We start from the raw sequence: 19,126 nt of genomic DNA on the forward strand, positions 1-19,126 counted from the left end.
TACAAACCATCAGGGGACTAGTTCTCAGTGGGATTGAAAGTTTTGGGAGTTACAGCCCTGGACTGTCTGAGGTATCCGGGTGATGTATTGACTCCCCGAGATGGTTCTGTGCTGCCCATCGGTTCAAATCTGCCCTAATTGCATCTGACAGCAAGGTACGGGCGTTCCTTTGGGGTGCTGGGTTTAGTTGGGATGAAATACTTCACCTTCTCCATGTGGTGAACTCCTATCCTGAATTGAAGTTAATTTTGGGTGCAAAGGGAATAAATATTAAGGAAAGAGATTTTTTTTTTTTTGGTTGGGTTTTGGTTTTTTGGGGGTTTTTTGTTTGTTTGTTTCAAAATATGAAAAGAGCTTTTTAGACAGGGATCCCCACAGTATGTGAAAATAATGATTTTAAAATAGAGTCCTTCCCAATTCTGGGTACCACAGTGCTTTAAGAAGATACCACTCTTTGCAGAGTTGGACAATATCTTTCATAGTGCAATCCAATACTGGGTATCTGAATTTTTCTGAACGTTAGTTATCACTGAGCTGAAGGTTACATCAGGGGAAATTCTCATAGAAAACCACCACCTTTGTTTATTCAAACAAGTCAGTTTGCTTCACCAAGTAAAATGAGCTTTGGCTCTTTGTACTTCAAGCTTTAATCCTGTCCATCAAGACTAAGAAAAGATTATACTGCAGTTATTGAACAGTTCATCTGTCCACACCACAGACCTGCTGATCTACAGATGTTCAACATGGAAGCTTGTCCAAGTCATAAGGATCGAGCAGGAGTCAGTCGTGCACTTAAGACCAAAAGAACAGAGAATATATATTTATTAAAAAAAAATTTGCATCCAGAGTTATTTTTCCGAGCTGTTGCTAGTATTCATTCTATGTTTTGCAATATGGCTTTGAAAGGTAAAAGACAAAGCTGATGAGTCTCACTTTGTCCTAATCTCTTCTCTGTAGTCATTTCGGTCACACAGTTTGTACTTTAATTCTACAGCTTGTTTTTTGCACGGTCAGCCCTGCGTCACAAACATGACAATTCAACATTGGTGAATAAAGGAGTGACTTGACTTAAAACCAAGTTGTTACAAAATTACCATTGAGGGATTTAAATGTTTAAGGGACAGGGGAAAAAAGTGAAAAAATATTTCTTTAAAAGGGAAGGGTACTTCTTTGTAATACTGGCTTTTACATATGCATATAATATGTTAAAACATTTCAAAATAAAAAAAATGAAATCTTATTCTAAAATATCAAAATGGAAAATTAAGATGTGATCAGACCCTCTCCCCATACCAATTTTCCGTTAAATATCCATATATTTATTGCATTTCTGTGAAGTTCTTCCCTCCAACCTAACAGCCTACCACCCCACCCCCAAAAGTCTTTGGGCTGTAGGCTGGACACTTCCACGACCTCGAACTGCAAGTCTGACCTCTGGAAGATTGAAGGAGTCTTTCCCTCTCCCTCTGCAGTTTACCATGCACGCTTCTTTCTGATCTCCAAGGACACCACGACTGCAGTTCTTATCAGAAAGAAAAATACTTTCCCCCCACATCTCTTTCCAAAGGTTTCTGTCCTTCACTGCTGTTCACTGTCAACATACACGGTGTAAAGCTCAGATGACTTTGGCTTGTCTGTGCGTGTGGTGATGTCCGAGTGACTTACAAGAAGAAAAGAGACAGTGTTTGCCTATGATTACCAGGTACCGGTATTGGGGAAAATAATGGCCTTATTCCCCTACATTTAGAATAGAAAATAGCTATGCACATCTGCAGAGAGGTGGCAACTATTGGCAAATAATAACTTTTCATATGTGGCTGTGCTTGTGGAATATCGTTCTTGTTCTGTACCGTTTAGTCTCAGAACTGGCTGGGAAACATAAGCAAAAAAAATTAATTTTGCTCACAGAGAACCTAAGTTTCAGAGTTCAGTAAGACCCTTCCATGAGTTAGCAACAATTGCACATTTCAGAAAATAATGTTTTTTTCCCATCCAAACTTCAAAGTGATTTACACATTTGTAACCCACCATCTGTTGAGTATTTGAGGATGTGGGGACCAAGCATTCAGAACTGCAGGAAATCCTCCTAACAGATGGGGACATTGTCTCTATTAGCCAGACAGCATCTGTCCTGGCCACCCTGTCCGCCTTCCATGTCACCCACTTTATCCCCAGGGGGGTCTCAGCAAGTCAGCAGCAGTGACAGGCTTCACCGAGATGCTCTTCTGCAGGGAGAAGCCTTTTGTATAAACAGAATGTGGGAATTGGCTGTAATGGAGAAAAACACTTCAAGAGGCACCGTGTACTGTTTGAAATGCCATCTCTTGGTCTGTGAACGTACCGGAAACCTGTTCATTACTAGCCCCAGTACTGTCCAATCCTCCATTTCAAAAAACTTCTTAAAAGTAGAGAGTTATTTCATTACTTTTCCCTTCCCCAGAAACCTGCTACTCACGTCAGCTCACTCTCCTTCCTTCCATTTCCTCAGAAAAATACGAAACACCCCACGTGATTCCCGCTGTGTACTTTTTCTACTGTCCTAAGGCAAGAGATGGAGCAGAGGAGAAGATGCTGCCAGGCGTGTCAGTCCCAGCTCACCACAGAGCTGGGGGGTATCAACACATTCATAAACACTCTTCATATGACACCCCGAATTACCAGGAGTAACTGAAATATCATACAATGATAGTTAATCATAATTTAATGATAATTAACTACTGACAGCGCTCCACAAAGCCAGGTCACGACAGCTGATCCAACAGTCAGACCGACTCTTGCTGTAAGAAGCCAGAAAGATCCAAGATTTCCAGTACGTGACAGCACCTCGTAATCACAAGTTTCCGATGACCAGGGTAACCTGTGCACATTTGCGGAACACATCCCCAGGAGGATGCTGGGGACAGGAGGGAGCCTTTTGAACACCGTATTTTGTCTCTGAATCTCTCTTCAAATGAGGGTCAAGTACCAAACTTACCCAGCTAGACAGCAACCTGGCTGTATTGGAGCCAGGTCCACCGGCTTCAGGGAAGCTTGAGCAACTTACACAAGTCGCACATCCAAACCAGATGGCATTAACCTGAAAGAATTTCTTCTGGCCAGGGGGATAGGACCAAGCCATCAAACCTCCTATCCAGCTCCGTTCCCAGCTTTTGTCTGATCACTTAATAAAAGTAAAGTGTGCTGAACAGAGCCTTGCTAATGAGCTGCAGTAAAGCTACTGCTTATAAATTCATCCAATAGATTTAAGCCAACAAAAGTTTTTGATTTTAGGAGTAATTCCCTTTCTGTTGAGTCCTGTGATTTAAGAAGAAAAGGGAGACTTTGGGGGTCCCTTTTTCCAAACTCCATTGGCCATCTAGCAGTGCTCTTCTCCAAAACGCAGCACAGAGTAATGACCAAACCATCGCGCTTTGGTCCCTCCAGCACCTGCAAGAGGGGAGCGCTCCGCTCCCGGAAAAGGCGGATCACCTGCGCCCTCTCGCATTTTGGGTTTTGCTAGTGAAAATACGGGAAAGGAACAGTACTTCAATATTGATCAAAAGAGAAGGATGAGACGGAGAGTTGCAAGGTGTAATGTGATCAGACAGCCAACAAAAAAGTTATTTTAGAACACTAGTTTTATTTGTCTTGGTTAAATTAGTAGTTGGACCCGCAGATGAAATCCTATGTTTGTAATCACATACCAGCAGACTCTGCCTACCAACATTTTTTGCATTAAAACTTCTTCAAACTCAAAAAGGATTTTTATTCGCACACAGAGGCAGGAAAAGACTGTAAAAACCCAAACCAGCCTTATCCGAACATTGTAACATAAGAGTAGCAACTGCTCTATTTATCCAAACACTGACGCACTAAATACCTTGTTTCTTAAATGCAGAATTCTTTACAAAATAATCTGACAATAAGACTATTTCCATAGTGACATTATTTATTTAAGGGAATACTTTTTCTCCCTGGACCAGCAAGGCACTGCTCTCACACAGACCCTACGCAGGGCCCTCCCTTGCAAGGGGCTCCCACCCACCAGGTCCATCCTCCCGGGGATCACCCGCTGCCCTGGCGCTGCACCGAACGCGTCCGGGGTCGCTTCAGCTCCTTGGGGACCTGGTTCTACCTGTGGGTCCAACCACATCTGTCCACATCTCCTAATGTCCTAATGTGCAGTGTCCTTGTCTACAGCGTGCCCTTCCTAAAGGGAGCCACAAAAATACGCTCCTTTTTGCTGCTGTTACTTACATTGGAGTGAAATAGTACACAAAGCAGGCCCATAGGCAAGTACAGTTTCTGAGGAAAAGGGATCTAAGCATCTCCATACCTGTGGTTATTCGTCAACTTTGTCATTTAAATTGTGACATGGTTGAGGTAAGTCATCTCACCTATGTGCGAGGCACATCACATGCCATTAACTGACTTTGTAAAGAGCATTCCGAATTCTTGGAAGAAAAGCCCCTAAGGCAGTATTGTTACTGCACATGCAATTTATGACTCAAATATAGCCAGGAAGGGAAAAAACACATAAATAAAATTTCAAAGCTTTTTCTAGAGGTGGTCACAAAACTTAACTAGTTGAACCTCTGTTACGAGCTATAATAAGAAAGCAAACTTGGGACTGTATGCTGCTTGGTAGCAGAGGAGAAGATGAAATGACCTTTAATCATTGCAGCTCAAAAAAAAAAAAGATCTAGGCAATTCCACTGATATATCTACCCAGACTTTGAAAAGAAAAATAAAGGAAAGTAAAAATCTTAGGAAATACAGGCCGATTTGACAGAAACACTGTGTAAAAATACCTTATTTTGTTTTAGGGTGGAGAAGAGTAGCTTTTATCTTTTTCCGAAATTCTGCAGGGATTTCAGTTGCTAAAACTGGCTAAAAGGCTCTCGTAGGCTAGTGTACTGAGTGAAAAACTTTCATTAGGCAAATAGCAACTGAGGAAGTTATTTTCCGTGTTTAAAATGCATTTTAATGTGCATAAAAGCATGATTTGCTTTAGGCCTGAATGACATACAGATAAGGTCTTACAGCATCCTCAAAATTGAGTCCTCTCGATGCCAGCTAGGACTTCTATTCTCATACCAGGCCTATACCGATCTTAAGTTTTTATTTAAATTTTATCTGTATAACTTTAGTCTCTCAATACTAGAGGCATGATGCCAATCCAGGCAAATTGTTTTCCTGTGTCACCTTCAATCTTATACTCAGATACCTCCCAAAAATAAGACATACTGGACATCTAGTAAGAATAATTGTACTCTGTGTTTATGCAGCATTTGGTACAGATTTTGCTCCCTTTTCTTAGGCAACGTTGTAATAAGGATAATAAAAATATATTACTGACAGATGAAGGCATACAAGGCATGATTATGTTAGATCACACAATCTGTCCGTCTAAAAGCTAATATTTTTATAAAAATGAACATTTTCCAAACAATTAATTCTTCCATATTAAATTCTAATGACTACTGGTCTTAAACAGAACTCTAAATCCCAGGCTCATGTGCAGAACAAGAAATAGTTGAAATGAAGTAGAAACCCATGACTGAGCACAATTTCTAGCAAGTCAAACTTGGTTATTAGCTTTTGCCATTTGCATCTATGTCACCAAAACCAGAATTATCCCAAATTCAGTGCAGATTGGTCACCTTGAGACACCGGCTTGAAAGACAGCTCATACTTTATGGGCTGCATTGTTTTCAAAACAACACAAAACATGGAAAACAGTGGAAACGACCCATCACTTTTATACTATTTCTGCTGACCAGACTTGATTCTTATTCCTTTGTTCTTACTCTTTTTTTAAGCAGGTTTTTGAACTGAACCTATAACACGCAGGTATAATTCACAAACTGGTAGTTTTATCTTTGTCACAAAGTATTTTATAGAGCTTTTGCTAAAACTTGGATGCTACTGGTGAGAGTAACCCCCGTGGAGTGCTGCTTGACACTACCCCTTGGCCCCGTGACAATGACAGGACTCGGGCACAAAGAACAGTAACTGGTGTGCTGGAGACGCTGCACCAGGCACGGGGACCGCTCTCCAAAGCCCTGCCTGCGCATCACATTGTCGAGAAACAGAAACGAACACCTTCCGCAGCAGACTGTATTTTCTGTCTGACATTTCAGACTTCAAAGCCACAATAACATTTTCCACTTGGGTTTTCCAAGTTGCAGTAGTGACCACACGGAAGGCGGCCTGATAAATAAACCTCAGTATGTCATAGCCCCTCTCTCTCATGTAGAATGAGTGCTTTAATGGGGATTGAAGAAGTGTGGATCAGCATCTAGCTCCTCACAAAAAGCATCCACCTACTAAAACTGTACGATGGTTATTCTAAAGCAGGATACACTGTTTTTCAATTTAATTTTCAATGGAGGCAACTCCATAACATGTAGGGTTGATGCAGAAACCCTGAGTGGAAAGAGCAAGTTCAGATCCATTCAAATCAAGCTACAAGGAGGAAGAGATAAATTCTGCTTTTAGCTAACAGTTCTCACCAACATAGCAGGACTTTTAACCTGTTTGACAAAGGACAAAAAACTAAAAACAAGTGAGGGCATAAAGCAGTTATCCAGGTTATGTGCCCATTAAAAAATTCACATTTGCTGCTATTTGTTGCAGTGCAAACTAAGCTAAGCTCAGATTCACTGCAAGAGCAATAAGAGGAAAGAGAGGAAGAAACCATTCATACGTTTTGGCATTAAACTTCTAAAAATCAACTACACGCCATCGCTCAGCCTTAGGTTATATCTTTTCTTCCTGCATGCAGAGATATGAGTAAGAGTTGTGTGCTTCTCAGTGATTTGCTTCTCCACCTTTATGCTTTCATGGTCGCAGACTGCACTATTACTCCATTTAAATTCTCATCTATTCTCTGCCTGTAGCCAGCAGCACTCAATTAACTGATCTGCAATTCTGAACATGCACACAACACCCCGCATCTCTTTCTAAGCATCTGCCCCCAGCAACTCAGCTATCGTATGTGGTTTAAGGGTTCATCTACATACAAAACCATCGGGGAATCATAGTATCAGCTACGATTTGATTTTCTCTTAAATACTGTTTGCTTTTTGTAAAACGGCCATCCAGAGAACCTTTTGTGGGAATAAACTAATCTTTAGCCTGATAATATTTAACTAAACATTTAAGAAACAAACCCACCATACGGAAGTGCTCCTTCTAGCCCTGTATGCTGTACAAAACAATGTTGTGTGATTTAAAACTTGCACTTTTAACTATACCTCAAAAATTTGCACTTTTAACTATACCTCAAAAATTCTCAGAGCTGGAACTGATCTAGCCTAGCTTTATCTACCATTAAGTTCGGTCATTTTGGTTGCAATTTTCCCAATATGGCATCATGGCAAGAACTGAATTAGGAATATGATATTTAACAGCTGTATGAGCCTTCTCACTTAGGTATTTCCTTAAAGTAATATGACATGTTGTGCCTTTACAGCAGCTAGTCAGAGTACTCATTGAATAAACTATTCTAGCAATACCACTTCTGCCATAGCTGTAGTACTTCCAGAGCTACAAAAAGAACTTGAGCTGAACTTCACTGAAAGGTACATTGAGGAGGAATTGCACTTTTGTATCAGTCCACTGGATGTAGAGATCCTGAGAAAAACTGATATTTTTTTTTAAGCACTGTACATAATTAGATCTTCCAAGTCATTGTTTTCCCTTGCTGCAACAATTGTTCCGACAGAAACAAAAGTCTAAAGTCATGCTATGTGTATTATTACAGTACATAATGGAAAGACAGGAAACAGTGAAGGTAAGGTATTCATTTCCAAAACTCTGAAATGGCTTTTGGTTTGATTTTGTTGGGACCTGACAGCTTAGTAGAGGAGAAGAAAATTATCAAGGAGGATGAGGTTGGGTCTACAAATTGAGTCTTTAAGGGAAGCACCACTTTACAGATAGCTTTTTAGATTGAATAGCTCAGAAAGTGCCTTTAATTTAGGAAGAGCACTGAGTTTTCTAAAACTTACACAAGCAAACGCAAAAGAGGATACCATAGCTATGTACCAGTAGTACAAATCAATTATATTTGGAAGGTATGGCAGCAGGACAGGTGGGGAGATCCAAGGCAGCCAACTTAAGAATGACACCACAGCTGAGTGCAGCTGTGGTCCAGCACCAGATGTTAAACCTTCCCACAACAACTACCGAGGCTGCTAAACTTTCTCAACTCCCAAGTAATAAGTTTGCAAATTAGTTTAAGACTAGTCATCTGTATTTACTCAAGCTGGTTAATGCATAATAAGCTCTTCAAACACAAAGACACAGTACAGAACTGTTAGACTACATTGGCAGTCTCAACACAAGAAAGATGGAAACAGCCACATGGCATGATCCTCAGAAAAAGAAGGTATTAAACTCATGGCAAACTAGTGGGCTCACTGGATTTTGTATAGAAATTAATGTACATAGTAGCAAAACAGAAGGATGAATAGTCCTGGAATACTCGGCCACAACAGTTCAATGCAGCATCACACACACCTGGGCTATATGCTATGGACAAGATAGCTTCTTGAAACAAAGGGGGGAAAAAAGGATGCTTAAAAGCACAATAACACTAGTGCAAAATTCCATTTTAATCGATACCTCGATATCCACGCAGGTCAAGTTCTGCCACTAGCTAAAAATCTATCTGGAGAGCAGTAAAACTGCTTGTCCTGTCTCAAACCTGGAGCGTTTGGCTCCACAGCACAAGGTAGTCATCAGTGCCACAAAGCATTAGTGTGTAAAATAACCTGTATGTTAATCTCACACTATTTTCTCCTTGACTTATTTCTCAGCTCTGTTCAAGCTCTCAGGGTGACATTTGGGGGATGTGTCAAGTTAGTTCATCTTTACCATAGGCTCCAAAGGCCATTTCACCAAGCAGAGCCAGTCAAAGTAATTCCCCCTTTTTAAAAAAGCATTTTTAATTGGTATGAGATCAAACATAAAATAAGGTAAAGGAAAGTTAACCGCATGTGATATCAAAGATTGTCTGCCAGTTCTGTACTCCGGGGAAAAAAAAAAGTGTTCACTGTGATTGCACTTTATCCTCCCCCCCCATAACAGGTATGTATTAGAATTGTTTTAAAAGCGTGTTATGGCACATAGAGATGATTCTATCCTGAACAGGTACTACCTCATTTTCAAAGGGAGTCCCAAAACAGAAGAAAATTGAGGGCTGTCCTAAACAGGGCAGTGCACATTTCTGTAACCAGACTGTGTGACTGAAAAACGTGTGTTCTGCCCCAACTGTGGCAAATCTGGGCAAGATGGGTGGATGGGAATAAAACTCCTACTTTCCCCCTCAACCACAAAGTAAACTCTGGCTGCAAAGGACAGATTTATAGAATGCGCTGTCTGCAATCCTCATCATTTTAAGGAAAGAAGTAAAACTTCTCTTGAGTTCAGCAGAACCAGAATATCACAATACTTTTTGTGAAAAATGAACAGCCTTGTGCTAAAATTATTCTGCACTCCAAAGTGCTTTAAGTTTCTCAGCAATTACTGACAGTACTTTTCTAAATCTCCTCTTAGCTCTTTCCACAAGAACGATAGACAAAATAAAGCCTTGTTCTGATTTTTCAATAAACTTGTTCCCAGTAAGTAAAGACAACCCTACTGTAAAATACACCACGGTTCAGGTAACCTCCTTACAGGACAAGTATTAGTTACTACTACGCTACTCCAAAGAGAAGCGATTTACTTGTTTTAGCCTGGGCCTGTGCCACAAAATCCATTAGCACCCCAGGGAGTGGGAACCAAAACTTGGGCATCCCCCATCCCCACCGAATGCCCAAACCACAGGCCAACAGCCAGGCTCTCACGGGGGTTTTAAGGCTTCTGCGACTGCTTTGCTGCGCCGAGGCAGCACCTCAACGAGCAGGACGGGGCGCCCCACCGTGCCGGGTCCATCTGCTCAGGCTGTGGGAAACGTGGGCTTGACCTCCACACTGAGAGAAATAGTTGGGCTTGGATTAAAGGTCCAAGCATCCCTTGTGATATATGTGTTCAGGTTATATACCTGTCTGCCGCTTTAGAGTTCATTCAGACACAGGACAGACTGACCGGGCTTCCCAGGCAAATATCCCGATGCACAAGAACTGTAATAAAGTCATTGGCTCACTTAGAGAGCCACTCAAAAACTTTTTAATTAAGACTGCAATCTCCTGTGCAGCACAAGGCCAGTCCTGAGATTTATGATCTCTTGTCGTGTTGCTCAAAGTCACCATCTCATTTTTATCTGTATTGCTGTTATCTGTCTTTGCCTACAAATGGAAGGTTAAAGTTTGAGACATATTTCTGGGCACTTGTCAAAATCCATTCTATGGAAAAATGAGGCATTCGGAGGGTTTCTTCTCCAGGAACACCACTGCACTGAACAGAACTCAGTAAATTATGTGGTGATTTCCTAGTCACATTCCCAGGAGCCAACACCACAAAAGCAATGAGAGACAAGTGTAAAAATCAAAACTTCCAGCCAACATTCTACATCCCAAAACTTGCAAAATCTTTAAGTCCCAGAGCAATAGGAGAGGAATAATTTTTCAAAGTGTTTTAACGTGAAAACTTCATTCAGCAGCGTCTGAATACCAAACCACGACCTGAGATGCAGGCGCATAGACCTAACAGCGATGCATCGTATGCTCCACGGCTGGATGCTTGGTAAGTTCCAGATTTAACCCTGAATTTGTTTGAGAAGAAACTGAGCTATAAAGGATGACTCAAGTCTACACCCAGCTGCTGCATGTATATGTAGCACAACTATTACGATTCCATGCATCAAACGCACATAGCCGAGTTGCAAACTGAAGTACCTGAAAGTAAGAAAGTGCCTTTAAATACTCTCTATTGTCAAACGAATTTTAATTTTGCCACTGTAGGCACAATTCCCCACACTGCAGCATTTATGCAGTACAAGACTTCTGTGATGCTGAATACTGACAAAAACTTTCAGGCAATCACTTCCTGGTGAGCGTTGTTTGTGGAGGGTTTTTTTAGTTAATCTACCCCATGGCCAATAGCCTCTTTGATTGTTCAAAGGTTTTAGTATTGTCAACAAACTTTATTTTTCTCTCCAAAACTTCTCCCAAAAGAGTTTGGTTTGGGGTTTTGAGGGTTTGTTTTGCTGCTTTAAAAAAAAAAAAAAACACCACCACAGTTCAATAATTCTTCCTAGTAGAACATTGGAGTTTTAGATAACGTGTCTCATATCAAACTAATAATGTCAATGCCTAAAACTCAGTAAAGCAACTGCCTATTCCAAAGCCCCAAATCCTGAAATTCCACAGAAGGTCAAATGTTTTCCAGCTACAGCCATCCATACATTATTGTCACACACCACTTCAGATCTTGACTCAGAGACTGGTTCTGGGAGAACAGTCATTGCTCTTTTGTAACACCAGGAAAAACAGATTTTTGAGTGGCAACCCCAATTTGAAAGTCCGCACATGTTAAACTCCAATTCATACCCTATTAATGAGTTTGCTTTTCACTACTTTTGATCTATGCCAAAACCCCAGTGCCTTGGCTTAAGAAGCAACCCTGGGTTTTCTGTATTCCAGTCTGTTGGTAATGCATTTGACATCATTTCTCTTGGCACATCTTTACATGCATTACTGATCTTATATGAAAATCACTTCTTCCTCAAAAAAAATTCTGCACACAGAACACTCACAGGAGTTGAAAGCTCAGAGGCATTTTTTTTAATCACCTCCAACCTTATAGTTCAATTAAATCTATCTCTGAACAACGTAATTAGCTACATATTCAATCTTGTTCCCCCTCCAGGGATTCTCGCTAGTCTTTACTAGAAGTTTTCAGCACCCAAAATTTCCAAAGTCTTTCTATTTAGCTTTTCTGCAGCTACCCATTTCAAAGCCAGATGAACCCGTACCCGGCGCTTAGCACAGCCAAGGCTGAGGGTCTGCCTCCCCACGGCCTCGGAAGGAGCTGCAACTGGGGGGGGGGGAAATCCTTCCAGGAGGAGAGTTTCAAAATCCACTCCAACCGCTCTGGGAGAAGCTACGAAGCTGCTGGAGCAGCAGCACAAACCTGACTTGGTTCAAACCAGATTGTGGGGGGTGGAACACACCGGCTCCACCTGGCTCCTACCTCCCTTGTCAGGCAGGAGAGATGCTGAGTGCAGACCCTACCACCTGCAGCACGAGGGGAGCTCGAGGTTCAACCACCCGGCAAAGAAACGGCAATGTTTCTGCTATTTTTGCCACCTCAGTTACACTACAAAAAGCAGTATTTCACTCACATAATATACTGGACAACAAGAAAAAAGAAAAAAAAAAAGAGTCAATAGAGTTACTTTGTGAAATCCAGGCAAGCGAAATGGGGGCTGGGAACACTCAGCACACTGCAGTATAAACCCCTCCATCTTTTATTGCATAAAATAAGCCCAAGAAACATTACGTTCATTTGGGTTTGAAAGAAGCTCAAGGGATATCTAGACCAGACAGCTGATAGTTAAAAAAGTTTTTCAAATACTCTTCCACAATCATATTTCCACTTTCCTTTGAGGCCAAGGCTTCATATCAAGTTAAACAGTGTCCATCCTGCTTTTTCTCTGAGCAAGCACTCACCACAGTCCTCCTTGCCTGTGGTTATCAACCCTCCTCCTTATCCTGACCTCAGTAAAATATTCACTCTTAAATACAATCATTCCACTACTTTTCAGCCCAAAGATGTTTCCCTCCCACCCTCCCGTTCAGTGTAAAGCCATTTGTTTGAAGGCTGGAGGGAAAGGGGAAAGTAGATGGTTTAAGAGACAAAGGTGAAATTTTTTTTATACTGCCAAAGAAATTGATCCTCCAGGAGGGTCAGGACTGCAGCGTAGTAAGTTGCCACGGGAAGAATTAGACACACTCAGCACGTAATGCAAAATGGATGATTCAATAAGAGTGTATTACTGTAACATACATCTGCCATACTTCAATAAAAAGGACATGTTGTCTACTTGAAATGCGTGAAGTCAAGATTTCCATAAAGAAAATAAGTGCTTTGAAAAACTTGATATTACACTAGCATAATTTGAAAAGTAGCAATACAAAACGTATTCATTCAAACACAGCTAATTCTGAAAAAGGATTGTCCCCTTTTTTATGCAGGGATATAACATGAAGAGTGTACAGGAATGCTACAGTATATTCTCCAGGACTGTCTGTGCTCTGAAATGATCCTGTAGCAATACCAGTGAGGAACAGCTGCTGCGTTTTCACCCTTAAGGTGGGTGGATTTTAGTGCACAACAGGAACATCTCAAAGTGAGCGTATATCTGTGTGTTCCATCTGGTAAATGCAGCAGAAACGAGATACTATAAAATGAAAAGTCTTTCGACTATGCCCTGCCCCAGGATGAGCAAGAAAATAAGAGCAAGCTGTACTTCAAACCTATCCTTTTCCTCACTTTTGTCTTGTCTTGACTTCTAATATATTGTAACGTTGTCAACCTTTTAACAACAAGAGCTCCAACTCATCTGAACTTCTCTCCCCCCCAGAAGGAATAGCTCATGCCCATCTTTTAATATCTTTTAAAGACTCTGTGAAACTAGCATTTTCCTTGCAAAAAACCACTGACAACTAAGTGGAAAAGGAGGAGGTGTTAAAATAAAAGCTTTGTTTTATATATTTTCCATCCAACTCCATCAGCTTTTTTTTAAGTTCAGTATTGGCATAGGTTTACTGGTCCAAGGATTTAGTAGTAGAAGTCCTGAACTTGAACACTGTATCACTTCTATATTTCTCACTCCTTGAATGCAAAAAAAATTCAATCAAAGTACCCCTGAAAATGAACCAAAAATGATCCTCACTTTTAAAGGCTATCATTACATGAAGCAAGAAATCATGCAACAATTTTAAAGGTGTTAATTTTTGGTTACCGCAATGTTATAGTAAGTAAAGCCCTACAACCAGCCAGCGTACCTCTTTCCACATTTCTGTCCACTGTAAATTGCCATGTTTCTGTCATATTTGTTTCCCTTTGTTCTGTGTCTGTTATCTTTTATACACAAGATACAAACACTTGATCAATTTTTAAAAAGCCTCCAAAATTCCTACTGGATGTGACTCGTGGAAATACTTTCTTATCAATTTCCAAGCCCTACTGAGTGTTCACTCTCTAGAACTGATAATTTTAGCATTTATAAATGTATTTATCCATTCTATACTGCTTATCATTCCCCCCCCCCCATACAGAAACAAGTAAAAAAACTGACTGCCATACATATTCAGATTCATTTTATGCTTGCTATGGAAGCAATTTTAGCATTTATCTCTATTAAGAATTGTAATTATTTTATACCAAATTCTGGAACATCCAGGGAGAAGTCCTACCAAAAAGTTCAGCCAAACCAAAAATGCTAAATCTAACATTGGAATGTTAAAAAACAAAGGTTAGTAGTGACCTTTTGAAACAGGTGCATGAATAACTTACTATGTACAAGGTTTTACCAGTGCTGTTATTTAGCACATTGTTTTTTCCATTAGATTTCCAATAGATATCTGATGGTCTTCACCACAGCAGAGTAAATTATACAGAATCAAGAGTCCAGCTACATCTTTGTTAAAGCTGCCTTTTAACTGTAAGCTAAACACACAGCAAATTACTGTAAATAGAGCTCCAGAGGGCACTATTCGAGATATTAATCAACAATTGACAATTTTTTGTTGCATTCAGTCTATTTTCAGTGAGTTTCCACAGAGGTGTCACTAAAGCTTGGAATAAGCCTACTGACAAGTTTTTCAGTCTAATTATGTTCTTTGAGGACGGCGCCCAGGCGTTTCCGTGGAATGCCACGTGAAACGCCGCCCGCAAAGGAGCGCAGAACAACATCCCTGATGTCATCCCTGAGCTAGCGCTGCTCGACTGGTACAAGACGTAGGGACAACCGCTGGTAAGTGCCACGCAGATCCATCATTTCAACTGATCTCCTGGGCTGGGGGAGAAAGCAGAGTAATGGAAAGTAACAATACCATTTGGTGAGGCAGGAAGGGTTGTATGGGAGTGCCGAGTAGCTTTATTCTGCAGGCAATAAGGTCAGAAAGCACTTTTCTAATTGAAGAACATAAGGCCTTATTCTGCTCTCCCTGAAGTCAGATTTGCTGATAAATTCAGTATCAGTAGGATCCAGCGTATAATAAGAATCAACAGCCACAGGAAGAGGGGAAAAATGGAGAAAATTAAAGACCAACTCCCAGCCAGGAGCACAGAGCAGACTCAGAGTACGGCCACTCGTATGGCGCAGAGCGGGGGCTGCGTCACGTCACCCAGAGCACGGACCCCCGTGAAACAGCGCTGCCACTCTGACAGCGGGTAGTATCGGCAAAACCGCTGCTCCCTAAAGGCAGTCACACTCTTTGAGCTTTACGTGGAAATCACATTACGTCTGCCTCCATATTTATCCATCCCAGACCTCACTCGGGCCCCTCTGTGTGCAGCTCCAACACATCTGTCTTGCTGCCTTTGTAACCCAACGGAAAAATACCTGTTCAAATCTTATTGGGGGTACGCTACCATTATAATTCGATATTACCAATGCAGTGCTGCACTCCTTAAAAAAAAAAAAAATGACCAAATGTATTTTTAAGTTTTATTTTTGTGAAAGAAAATTATGCAAGCTGGAAGACTAGCCTGCAGAAATGTTGGTATACTTGCTAGCATTTAGTAGAACATGTATACATTTCAATAGCACTTTTTTACTCTCAATTCCAATGCATGTTCTAAAAATATTAGGGTAAATTCAATAAAGCACCTTCCACTATATTCTGAACTCCTCCATAAGAAACGGACTTTCTAATCAAAGGTATTTTCATTACATCTTTTCTACCATCAGCACGCTTCAAAATGCCAAATGTGATTATTCTTAAGAAACATTATTCATTGCTCTAATATAAATACACAGTGCCCTTTAGAGATAGGAAAAAAAATAAATCCTACTCCCCTTAAAAAAGTTTGCTTTTATTATTCAAATCAATGTTGATAACTGATAACCAACATTAAAAACTGTAGCTTAGAGTTTCTCTACGGGTGGGATGCAGGAGTAACAAAAATCAATTTTGAAAGTATGTCAGTAGAAAAGAGTTTATTTTCAAACACGATCTTTTTCTAATCATCATGAGAAGTTTGCATCCTTCACAATGTCTCACTGCAATGGACATTAAAGAAGTCTCTGCTTTGCAGAAGTTAACTTATTGACAGTGCATGTGAACAAACTCTTTGTTCCCTGTATGTTGCTGGAGAAAAATCAGTCCTACATGGGTACTATTTTATAGCTCAATTATCTCATGCAATTAAAATTAATTGTCTTCAAGTGGACAGATCTTTTGGTTCCTGCAAGTCCACAGAAGGGCACGCATGAGAGCTGCCAAGGCCCTTATAAAACATTTCAAAGAAAAAATTATTTAATCCTTCCCAATGTAGCTATACATGGGTGAGTGTCAGGCACCAACCTCGGATACCCGTTGCAGCCAATAAACCATGCGTTTGACTGTCATCCCATGGGTTATCCACCACCTCACTTCTTTCCTCCAGAGCCCTACTCGGATGCACAGTTTTACTGGTGACTGATCCGCTCAGTACCAACCAGACCAAGGATTATGACATCAAAGTGTTTATCAATCCTTTTTCATTATTGATTCCTTTATTTATAGATATGCTAGAGGAATTCTTATTTTAAATACATGAATTTTACAGTAAACTGCTGTGAATAGTTATTTCCTCAAGTGTCTCAAGCTAGCAGTGTGTAAGGGAGACAACTATATTTTTACAACATCTGTTTACAGATATCTATTAAAACAGGCATTCACAATTTCTATTCATTCCCCCGCTTCCCAAAAATGAAGTTATGCATAAACACACCTGGTGAACCTGCTATTATCAAATAATGAGCATATCACCAGAGTGTAACAGCGTTGCAGAACAAAAATACAAATCTGCATTTAAGCAGCAGGAATCTTAAACTAGCATTTACTACCTGACCTAGGATGCTGAGCATTTATTAGCTGTGAAAGCTGAAAGAAATAGATTGATATTTCATCAAAGATGTGAATAAGAACTAATGCGTTTTTCTTCTAGCTCAAAAAGAAAACTAACCAACTGTATATTCATATAAATTATAGTGATGGGTATTTAAAGAACATTAAAATACAATCATTAAAGACAGTATGTATCTTTTAAAGGCAGTGTCAGATAAAGCATGATAAACACTACTGGAACAGTCCATGCTTGAAATCAAAGCCTGAATACATAATTTGCTTTGGAATCAAAGTAGTATATAATTTTAGCCTTACCGTAAAGCAAACAAAACTATCGCAATTTATTTAAACTGGGTTTGTAATTATGAATATTAAAGACACACAAGGAAGTCCAGCCTTTACATCTTTTTATCCTTAAAACCATCATCACAGAATTTAGGAAAGAAGATATGAGATACCTCTTCTCACCAGCTTCCCTTCACTTCTGTTCTCTGCCAAATATTGCTCCAGCAACCCTTGAATTAGGGTGGCATCCTCCATGCACACAGCAGGTCAGCAATGTTCACAGCTTTGCATGCAGAGATTAGCCCATTGGTTTCCATTTGGCTGTTTTCTAGAATTTCTCTTCGTCTTTTCTGGGACATATAAACATGACAATTTTGGAATCTCTCCACTCCCAAAGAGCAATTTCATATCTTGTGACTGCTATTTTTTCTTGGATTGAATCAATTCCTATGTATAACAACAGCGACCAAAGTTTTCCCACCCAAGGATTGCACTTTTTTACATGACCGAGGAAACATTTCTATTGGAAACTCAGTACAGAGTAAGATAAACTAATGCTCTAGCATGAAGATATTTGACTCCATCTGATAGCCTTCTGTATTATTCAACGAAAAATAATTAAAATTAAAAGAAGAAAACTGGGGTTCCAGTTTGAAGGAGTAGCCCTCTTTCCTTAAGGAGGAGACAGGAGTAAAAGTCAGTACTTATTTAGTTTGAAGAGTAATTGCAACTAATCAAATTCTTACAGTTATCGTTACAGTTTGAATTTCATTTCCCACTTCAGGGCTGGTTTTTTTTCAGTGTCTGTTATAGTTATAAGCAGAGAAAGGAAGCTAGCAGCATCCTCTTGAAAGCAGAACATGTCTGTCAGCAAGCTTCCTAACCTCCTCAGAAAAGTGTTTGGAAATTTGGAAGAATGTTCTTCAGAAGCATCAAATTCATTCCAGCTAAAGGTTCCACTAAATTGGGTGAAAGTTAATTAGGCCTTCTGAAATATTCACTGAAGCTTTAGACTTCACATATACCTGAAATGTATATTATCATGTTTGAACACATAGACAATTATAAAATATTCATCATACTCTAGACTTCCCTTAGTTCCCTATGTAGCTGCATAAAATCAACTGATGATTAAGCAGGTGTTTAAACTGTTGAAAAAAGCTATATCCAAATTTTGTATACTTAATTTTCATAAATAGTGCTTTTGAACATTTTATGAAATGCTATAAAAATATTGCTAACCTCATATTTTGACATGACTCTTATTGGAAAAGATCTCTATCTTGCCATGATGGGAAAAAAAAATAGATCTTTTCCATCTTTTAATTTTTTCAACAATATTACTGAGTAATAACAAGAGAAAATAGTGTTAAGTAACAATGAGCACTAATCAATCCCAATTTGTTCCTAACTACAATTAATTAAATTGCTGTGTGCCATATAAATGGATTTTTTTTAAATTAGATGTTTCACTTATTGATTGTTTAGACACATCAATACACACTGCAAGGGATCTTTTCCCTAATAATGGAGTTAAGCAGGCAAAACATTAAGCAAGTTGCCAATTAGCTGATTAGGTGTCTGATTCTTCTCCCTTAAAGACAGAGAAAAACTCTTACTTGTACCAGTGACTGTAAACAGGCGTATCACAGTACAGCCCTACTTACACAATTCTCCTGTGCCCTGGGTGTTTTGCTGGAAATGAGTGAGACCAAATGCCATCTTTGGAAAAGCCACGTGAAATTTAAGAATGAAGTTCTCGCTCTGTTCATCCATATGTCTGGAATAACGGAGACAAGCCTCCTTCCCTTGCCTGCTTCCTACCTCACTATCTAGTACCACTCCCCAATGAG

The sequence above is a fragment of the Balearica regulorum genome, chromosome 16, assembly GCF_011004875.1.
Source record: "Balearica regulorum gibbericeps isolate bBalReg1 chromosome 16, bBalReg1.pri, whole genome shotgun sequence".
Taxonomy (NCBI): Eukaryota; Metazoa; Chordata; class Aves; order Gruiformes; family Gruidae; genus Balearica; species Balearica regulorum.